The sequence below is a fragment of the Perna viridis genome, chromosome 8 (genome assembly GCF_037379345.1).
Source record: "Perna viridis isolate PV_CMFRI_1.1 ecotype Kerala chromosome 8, ASM3737934v1, whole genome shotgun sequence".
Classification (NCBI taxonomy): domain Eukaryota; kingdom Metazoa; phylum Mollusca; class Bivalvia; order Mytilida; family Mytilidae; genus Perna; species Perna viridis.
In genome coordinates this window covers 32,192,442-32,201,807 of record NC_142452.1, presented here as the reverse complement: position 1 = coordinate 32,201,807, position 9,366 = coordinate 32,192,442, and the positions used below count along the sequence as shown (strand labels likewise).

Genomic DNA, 9,366 nt, shown 5'->3' with positions numbered 1-9,366 from the left:
GTTTTCACATTTGTAGCAACCCAAATCCTCATTGTAAGAAGTCTAGCGCAATACAAAAAGTCAGCATAGCTCTGCGGCGGAAATGATCCATATTGGTACTATAATACTTTGTTCAATAAAAAAGGGGAAAACGCATCTTGAATATCATGAAATGAGTAGAAAAGTACATGAATGTGTTGTATCTCAATAAAATACCCTCATACTTTCAATGTGAAAGTATCTTTTAAGAATATTAAACATTTCATTAAAGTGGAAATAATGTACTAATTTCTGATTTAAGTTAAAGAGTAATAAAGGGAACCAAGGTTATAACGGTAATCAAAATAATGTAATGCAGGGACAAAGACCACACATGGAAAACAGACATACACTACAAAGAACATCAAGTAACTAAAATCATACATACAAAGTAATAAAAGTAAATAAGCAACTCGGAGCATGGATGAGGTGCACCGGTATGGTAAGCGTCCTCTGCTTTTCTAGAAACACCCGCCGAGTTGCTCATCAAAAAGGCAAGTCCGGGGTACAAACGAGGAAAGGAAAAGCATGACCCGTTGAATAAATCAGTTTTCATAAAATAATGAATATTACTCTAATTACTATGTATAAGATTCAACAGATGTTCAATACGTTAGAAATGCTAATCATTTTGATTATAAAACAAGAACGGGTACTCGTATACGTGATGGTTTGTGTTTTTACTAGATATTAAAATTGTTTTGGCGTAGTAATAATGTATTTAAACTTCATCTTATCACCAACAGGAGGCAGAAATATTAGCAATAATTTGGCACCCAAGAAAACATTAACATACCTTCTATCCATCCAAGTGCAATTCATCATCGACCGTATTACATAAATTGGTCTTAACTTTGTTGACGAAACTTTGAGTAGTAACAACTGTTTTGTAACAAAAACAAACATTTAAACGACCAGTTGTTGTTCATTTAATGAGAAGAAATATCTTAAATATAACATAAAAATAGGCGAAGAGATAATGTGATCTTTACATTTGTAATCTATTACATAATTAATCTAGCTTCGCTTACATGTAACACTTGTTTTTGAAGTACTAAACAGGAAAACAGGAAAAGAAGAAAGCGCCAATGAATTAATTTTCAACGAACAAACAAAATTAATTACGATACAATATATAGTCTGGTTTGATGGTCAATTCTACAATAAACTTTTGTTTTCAAATATAAAAAACAATACATCATATTGAACGTAAGCTATGTATACATGTTCGTATTAAAACGTCGATAAAGGGTTCGAACCCGAAATATTTAGACATGTTTAATTTCTTTACTCATATTATCAGGAAAGTATGAAAAAAAAAAAAAAACATTTTCAATCTTCTGCACATAAAGGTGAAAACAGATCTAGTTGCCACTTAGCATCCTCCCTTCGTTTTCTCACCGTTTGTGTACAGATTGATTTGTGAATAGGTGCATATACGACTGATTTGACATATATATATAAACGTTGAAAACATTTCTTATCTTAGTCTTATACATTTCTGCAAAACATACGATGCTAATTGGTGTGTAATCTGGGCAGAATACCTAAAGTGAATAGTGTATCTAACATTATATAAATACATCGTTTATCATGCTGACAAGTAGTATTTGCAAAAAATACTGGTTGAGAGGAGTCAATGTTTGCTCGTCGTCGGCACTAAAAATTTGTGGACATGATACATTTGTTTAATTCCATCGAGTATCCTTTATTCTTTATCTTTGAGAGTCCTCATGGGGGTATACATTAATCAAATATTCATTTTCAGATTTATATACAAATATATATAATGCTGGCAAGGGGTATTTTCCGAAAAATACTGGTTTCTAGGAAGTCAAATTGCATCTACTTCCTCTTCGGTGGCATCACCAAATCGATTTTCAAAGTACCGGCTTTAACAGTAGTCTGTCTCGTCGGCCATTTTAACCATTTGTGTAGTTTTGTTCGACAGATGAAAAATCTAGAGGCGTTGGGAAGCACGCTATTATTAGCGCGGGAAATTTGCTAAGTTCCGGGATATTTGCTTGCAATTCCCCGGTAAGAAAATTCGTGGAAAATACCCTGGCTCTTAGCCAACCAAAATACAGTATTTTCGTGTAAGGTGGAACTAAATTCAATACACAATTGTAAAGGGATAAATTTGAGACCTGTTTAGCACAGATAATGCATGAAGCTAACAGTGTCTAGGTTTGTAATTGGTCTTGTTGGGATGTATAGTAAATTCAAAAGCTAACGTCAAAAATTACTTGATTTTGTCTATTGACATGACATTTTAAGGGTGTTAAGTAAACATGTTTCATTTCTATTGGGAGCTACTTGAACCAAAACTAACATACCATTATTATTTAATTTTATGTTTTACTTGAACAGGATTTTTCTTTGGAAACATAACAAATTACTTTATTTTAATTAAATTTAATCATTGTTTTATTTTAAGATGCAGGAAAATAATATTTTCTCGTTGGTGAAACAAAACTGTATAACATGTATATGAACACAGGGAACTCGAGTAAGCCTTACGATAGACACCTTCTAATCGTCTGTGATTTATACAAGTGAAAACACGATAAATGAATTATTGTTGACATGCAGAAATCCGACAATTTCATCTTCGTTTAAAAATATGTACATAGAAAGATCCTTGTGAGTGATTGCAAGAGGGAAGGTTGTGATGACAAGGTAAATAGCCGGAGGACTTTGTTCGAGGTGAAGGGGTTATATTATATATGCAGGAACTCGAAAAGATTACCAACGGACAGATGCCTGATAGGTGTTGCATGTACTGTGAAAAATTATAAAAGCATAAATTAATACCAACAATAACTGCAATGTTCCTTTAACTACACTGTAAACAAATTATCAGATATAAGTATTCAGTCTAAAAATTCTTTCAATTTTCAAATCAAGCATTTTAGTTTTTTTTTTAATTTAGATAAACTTTTCCTTCTCCATGTTAAAAGAAAACACACATTCGTAATATTCTAAATACTAGCAGTCCGTTTGTTTGTTTGATTTATTTGTTTCTGCACTTTTTTCTCTATCAACATTCGTAAAAAACACAGCATCAATGAGTAACGAGTCATAGTAAATAGTGTTGCAAAGATTAGTAATGTACTTTTACAGATGAAGTAGATAACAATTCCTTCACTTTTCCCGGAAGTGTTTTGGATAATATATAACAATCACTTTTTACAAGCAAAACAAATTTTAAAATGTGAAAAAATTACTTAACTACATGATGAGTATATTAGAATGCATCATAAATACCAGACAACTATCTCGAGTACATTTTAAGTTTAAAGGTTTTGTTAAAATTAAGGATATACTTTCTTTATTTGAAAAGAGCATGAAATTATCTCTGCATCAATAGGTTTGTTTATATTTCGTTCAATGTTACAATAAGGAGGTTTTTAACAGAGTTATTTACCCTTGAAATGTTTATTTTCAGTGCGTGTTAATGAAAGTATTACTCTTTTAACCAAAGTGATATGGAAATTTGTCCTATTCTTGATTTTGATGTTCCACATAATCAAGTTAATTTTAACAAATGGTTGTGTTTGTTTTCATACTGTGGTTAACTCACTGCCTTATTCTTACGGAGACTAACAGTTAAACCTTTGAAGACCCAATTTACATGAAGATGTTTTAAAGAATAATATTTAGTTAAAAAAAGAAAAACAATGATAATAATCGCATGCATTTGTTAGGTTAATGTATATTCGAATATTATAACTTGTCCAGAACCAGAACTACTTTGTCTCGAGACCACGTTTTTCACTCAATCATCAAAATTAACGTAGATTCAGCAAGATATTCTAATGTTCCTTTTTACAGTGATAAAATCCCATCCACTGTTTGAATGTTTTAATTTTCTTACACCTGCTAACTATTGTTGGACATCTTAGTAAGCCTTGCTTTCTCTGTACTAAAATAACAAGAAACACCTTAATTTTTAGTGAAAATATTCATTATTACATAGTTTATAGTATTGGAAAATATGAAGTTGTTTTTAAAGTGTGGACGTAGTTTTCTATGTGTAAATATGTCTGACAAAAACAAGATGTACAATTTGCTACATCACGCAAAATTGTAGCATCGTTATGACGTCATTCAAATAGTTAAATGACACAAATTATTACTTTTCCATATATTTATGGTTTTTTTTATGTTATGAACAGCCTTTATGTTGTTATAACAGAGTTGATAATTTAGGCAATGTTCATGACTTTATGCCTTACACCTTTTATCACAAGGTTGTTGCTTGAATTTTATGATAAAAAATAAATGGTAAATAAAATGTTTGACCGTATAATATTTTGCAAGTGAAAGAGAACAATACTAGATCAAAAGGTTATAATGTTTGGGAAAAAGGGGGTATTTCCTGTGGTATCAGGAGCAATTGCAATATATGTTTTCCATATTTTTTTTACCCCGGACTTGACTTTTTATGAGCAACTCGGCGGGTGTTCCTAGAAAAGCAGAGGACGCTTACCATACCGGTGCACCTCGTCCATGCTCCCAGTTTATAGTGGAGTCCGAGTTGCTCATTTACTTTTGTTACTTTGTATGTATGATTTTAGTTACTTTATGTTCTTTGTTGTGTTTGTCTGTTTTCCATGTCTGGTCTTTGTCTCTGGATTACATTCTTATGATTACCGCTATAACCTTGGTTTTCATGTATTTTCTAGTGCACATACAAAAATGTTTATCATACTAGTCCCAAACGTATGTTTTAATATGTTTTTTTTTTTTGCATATGAAAACATATATTGGATTTTTTCCTGCATTAATGAAATTTTGTTGCACGTGTTATACAAAAGAACAAATGCAAGTATTTTGGTTAATGCTTACAGTTCTTGAACCGATCGGTGCAACGACTTGACCGATCGATGACCGTTGACTGGTCTGATCGCAGTTTCGTTATGCAAAAACACGAATGATCTGTTAAAACAAATGTAATGTTAAAGAGAAATGTTGCAAAATGTAAATATGAGTAAAATTGACAATGAAAACAACGGAAACCGTAAAATATATTAACCGTTCTGTGGTCACGTGATTCGATCACCGTTTTAATGGATCGCTTTGACTGATTGATGACTATCAGAAACTGATTTATGACCGAACGCAATTTTATTAGCACGGATCGGTTCAGGTACTGTAAGAGTAAAACTAAATACTCCTTGTATTTACTTTTCAGTCGTAGTATAACACAAGGGAGTCATAATAAAATGATTTAAGTGTATTTGACTGAAAAAAAAAAAACAACAAATTTTTGCATTTCTAGTTTCGGACCTTTTTGATATTCAAAACATTGATCATAGCCTTAGTACAGAACAAGGGGGCCACACATACAATGTTTAAGGGTATTTGACCAAATAAAAAAAAAACAAAACAAAAAAGTAAATAAATAAATAAATAAATAAATAAATAAATAAATTTTGCATCTGTAGGTTCGGACCTTGTCGAATTTCAAAACATTGACCCTGTGTTTTCATAGGAGTTTATCTTATAAATTGGTCATGTAGAAGATAAGATTGCTTCTGGCAACCATACATTAGTTCCGCCAAGTTCAAAATCACTTACGGATACCGGACGCAAAGCGTTGGCATTAACTCATGTGGACATAAACACTTTTAAAATTGCATTACGGGATTGTGTGCAGATGACTCGTTTTTTCGCTGGGAGTTCTGATTGTTAAAATTATACCTATTGCAGCCAAATGTGTTTTTTTTTTCAATTTGTAAACTTCTATGAGTAATTATGGCTGCATCTACCAGTTACGCACTTTTTACAGTGCTACCGATTAATGAAGATTAATAGGATTATCAATTGGAAAGAGGGACAAACCAAAATATTTTCACGAATGCCGAAGAATGCCTAGGTTTAACGAGTGTGCGGAACTTGTTGCGCGCACAAATAAAATCCTCGAGCGTTCTTGCCACCAGTGATCATATTTTGGTTATTCAGGATAACCAATTGATTATCCTATTTATTATATAGATTTCCTTCATGATTTATCGATATTTTCAATATGAGTTCCCAATTCTGTGATTGATGGATTGATATCAAAGTTGTGACGTCTTGCGAGGAAAAAGTCCGAGAGTAAAATTACCGAATTTATTCAATATATAATAATCTTCTATATCTGTTCCATAGCACTTCCCCAAAGTGTATTCGCTGTTATATAACATCTGATATTACAGGGAAACAAGATTTTAAAATGAAACAAATTACTAAACAATCTGATGAATATGCCATGATGTATCATTGTAACAAGGCAATTATTTAGTTTATTAGTAAATTGAGCAGTGTTTCATGCGTTGTTATTCTAAATATTGAAAGTACTTCCTACAACTAATGTTTCTAAAACAACAAATACTTTAAACATTGCTTATTTAAGTCAGTTCTTAAAAATGTAAATGCGTTTACTTAATGTCAATCTGCAAACCATAAAATGTAACTTTTTTGAAAAGGGAATAAAACAATGCCATGGAATTCAACAAGACTCGAATTGTGTCACATTAAATAAATGCATGTTGCACAAATTTAAACGCTGAAGTAAATGAAATGTGTAGACTGAAGGCTACATGCATAAAGAAACATAGGTAATTCTAAACTTTACAAAATTCTGCCCCAATGGCAGAAAATTTCAAGGACAATCTATTCATAATTAGAAGATTCTCCAAAGGTCACAATTTCAGAAAAAAATTCTTTTAAAGATAAATTTGTGAAAAATAAATGTATGAACTAGCTCATGAAGATCATGCCATGTCATATTTGGAAAATTTGTATTCTTACTATTTTGTTTATACATAAATAGCATTTAAGTTTCTTGCATATATTTGAAGGAGCTAATTGTACTCAAATTACGATGCAGTTGATAATTCACTGCTGTATCAATGATATAACTTTGGCAGTGGGGACGAGTAATCAAGGGAACCAAATGTTATAGCGGTAATCAAAAGAATGTAATCCAGGGACAAAGACTAGACATGGAAAACAGACATACACAACAAAGTACATAAAGTAACTAAAATCATACATACAAAGTAACAAAAGTAAATGAGCAACTCGGACTCCACTAAAAACTGGAAGCATGGACCAGATGCACCGGTAGGGTAAGCGTCCTCTTTTCTAGAAACACCCGCCGAGTTGCTCATTAAAAGTCAAGTTCGGGGTAGACAAACGAGGGAAGGAAAACGGGATATGCGCGACTTCCTAGAACAAAATTCAAGAACAACATTTCGACAGAATGATTCGGAGTTATTTCTTTTTCTCATCTACACATAAAAAAACCGGGTGACGTCGTTCCCTAGCAATATTTTATTTTAAACGTAAATTGTTGATAAACTGATAAAATATATCTTATTTCAACAACAATATTGAAGGCTTTTAAGCTATATGACCAGACGGTAGTAGGTCGATCATACTTTTGCGACAGGCACATGGTCAAAAACAAACTTTCAATTTGAACAAATATACATATAAGTTAATATTCAGAATGTTAATCATTACGTCTATTTTGTTGTTATTTTGTTGAGTTTTTGCTTTCTATCATCGTTGAATAATATCGTTAAAGGAATTTCATCTTGTTTTGATGAAAAACAACTTTAGAAGTCGACATCAACGAAGTCTAAAAGTTTTCTTTTGGGGAATATAAAACACCGTTAAATGTCAGAAAAAGACAAATCGAGTAAAATTGTTTCACATGACTCGTTGATGTAATTACTAAAACTGGTGAATTATTGGTCTATTGTTGTCAAGTTATAAAAATGCCAATGAAATATATATCCGACTGTGACAGATAAATCTCTTGGCAACTTACTGTTATTTCACTTTGCATACTTGATTGGTGAATGGAAGAAAAGTACATATACATGAGTTGGTCATAAAATTATCTGCAATTTAAAAAAAGTTATACATATGAAAATAATAGCAACCGCAATAAATTCATGTTTTGTGCTTTTGCAAAAATCTTTTTCGTATTTATAATACGATATTACAGAAAAAAACAACTATGTGAACAGTGACAACAACAGCGTTATGAATATTGAACTAATGAAAATAAAAAAAATGTTCCGGTACTCACAATTTTTTGAAACATTAGTAGCCAAACTACAAGTAGTTGAATAAAGCAGTTTAAAAATAAGATTTTACCACTCAAACTGAACGTTGATTTAAACTAATTTGGGTTAACTATACTTTGCGCAAGTGATATTTCTCTATGTACCTATTTTACGCATTCCATCAATATTTTTCGTTACAGATTTTTTGTAAAAAAGCAATACTGCTGGATGTTGAACTTTGCCACTTTCTGATTTGTGTAGCATATTCGAGATACCCCAAACAATGACATACAAAATTGGACATACATTGCAGTTTCCTAGAAAAAAAAAACACACAATTTACTTAAGAGGAATCCGTTTATTTTTAAGAAGCAGTTGTTGTAAGAATCATGCAAATTCTGTAATATGTGAAAAACTCAAAAAAAGTATAGGCATTTTCAATTTTGTTATTTGTTATTTGGTTACTTTATAAATGTATATGATAAAATGTATAATTGTTCATTCCAACTTGTCTGCTCTTAGAAGATAATCCACATTGAAAATCCATCAGTTTCTATTGTGTTTTAGTGTCATTTACAGAGTTATCTCTCATAATTTTGAATTCTAGAGTACATTGTATATAATGTTTATCTCTTATCCCTATGAAAGGCCCAAATGTAAAATTCTGCTATTATAGTCATTTTACTATAATATTTTTTAACCATATATCAAATATAAATAATATGTAAGCATTTCTACAATATATTATATGTTGCTGGATTCTTAGCAGGAGAGCTACTTTAAACGATAAAACAAAAACAAAGAAAAACAAAACAAAACAAAACAAAACAAAAAAACAAAAAAACAAAAAAAAAAAAAACAAAAAAACTGGGTATTTAAAAAAACGCAAAAAATATATAGCAACGGTAGCAAATTATTAGATAACTTACAGAGGCCTCACCGCAGCAGTTAGAAAAGAAACAGACACTACGTGGAGCTTGATTGGAATCGGACCCTCAATGCCGGTCAATTAGGACAAAATGTAAATCCAAAGTTAAAACATAATATTCATGAACTATACTACGCAAGACCAAAAGTACATAGAGTAAAAATATGAACTAATTAATTAAATTATTTATACATAACATGACACTGTGCCTCTATAGACTAAAAGGTCTCAATTTACATACGATATGATTTGTTTAATTAAGATACTGATCAGAACAGTAACATGATACGCACGCACTAAGAACCACAACATTATTGTCGATTCGTCATAGTTAGTATTGACAGTTTTGTGTTA

At 31.3% G+C, this 9,366-nt stretch overlaps 1 long non-coding RNA gene across 1 annotated transcript; it reads right to left on the bottom strand.

Moving 5' to 3' along the window:
• Positions 1 to 1,010: 1,010 nt before the first annotated feature.
• On the bottom strand, positions 1,011 to 9,149 carry LOC148610258 (uncharacterized). Its single transcript, XR_015914483.1, has 3 exons — positions 9,014 to 9,149; positions 7,844 to 7,916; positions 1,011 to 3,943 (listed from the first exon to the last, which is right to left on the bottom strand). It is a non-coding gene; the product is annotated as an uncharacterized LOC148610258 (long non-coding RNA).
• Between the last annotated feature and the right edge of the window lie 217 nt (positions 9,150 to 9,366).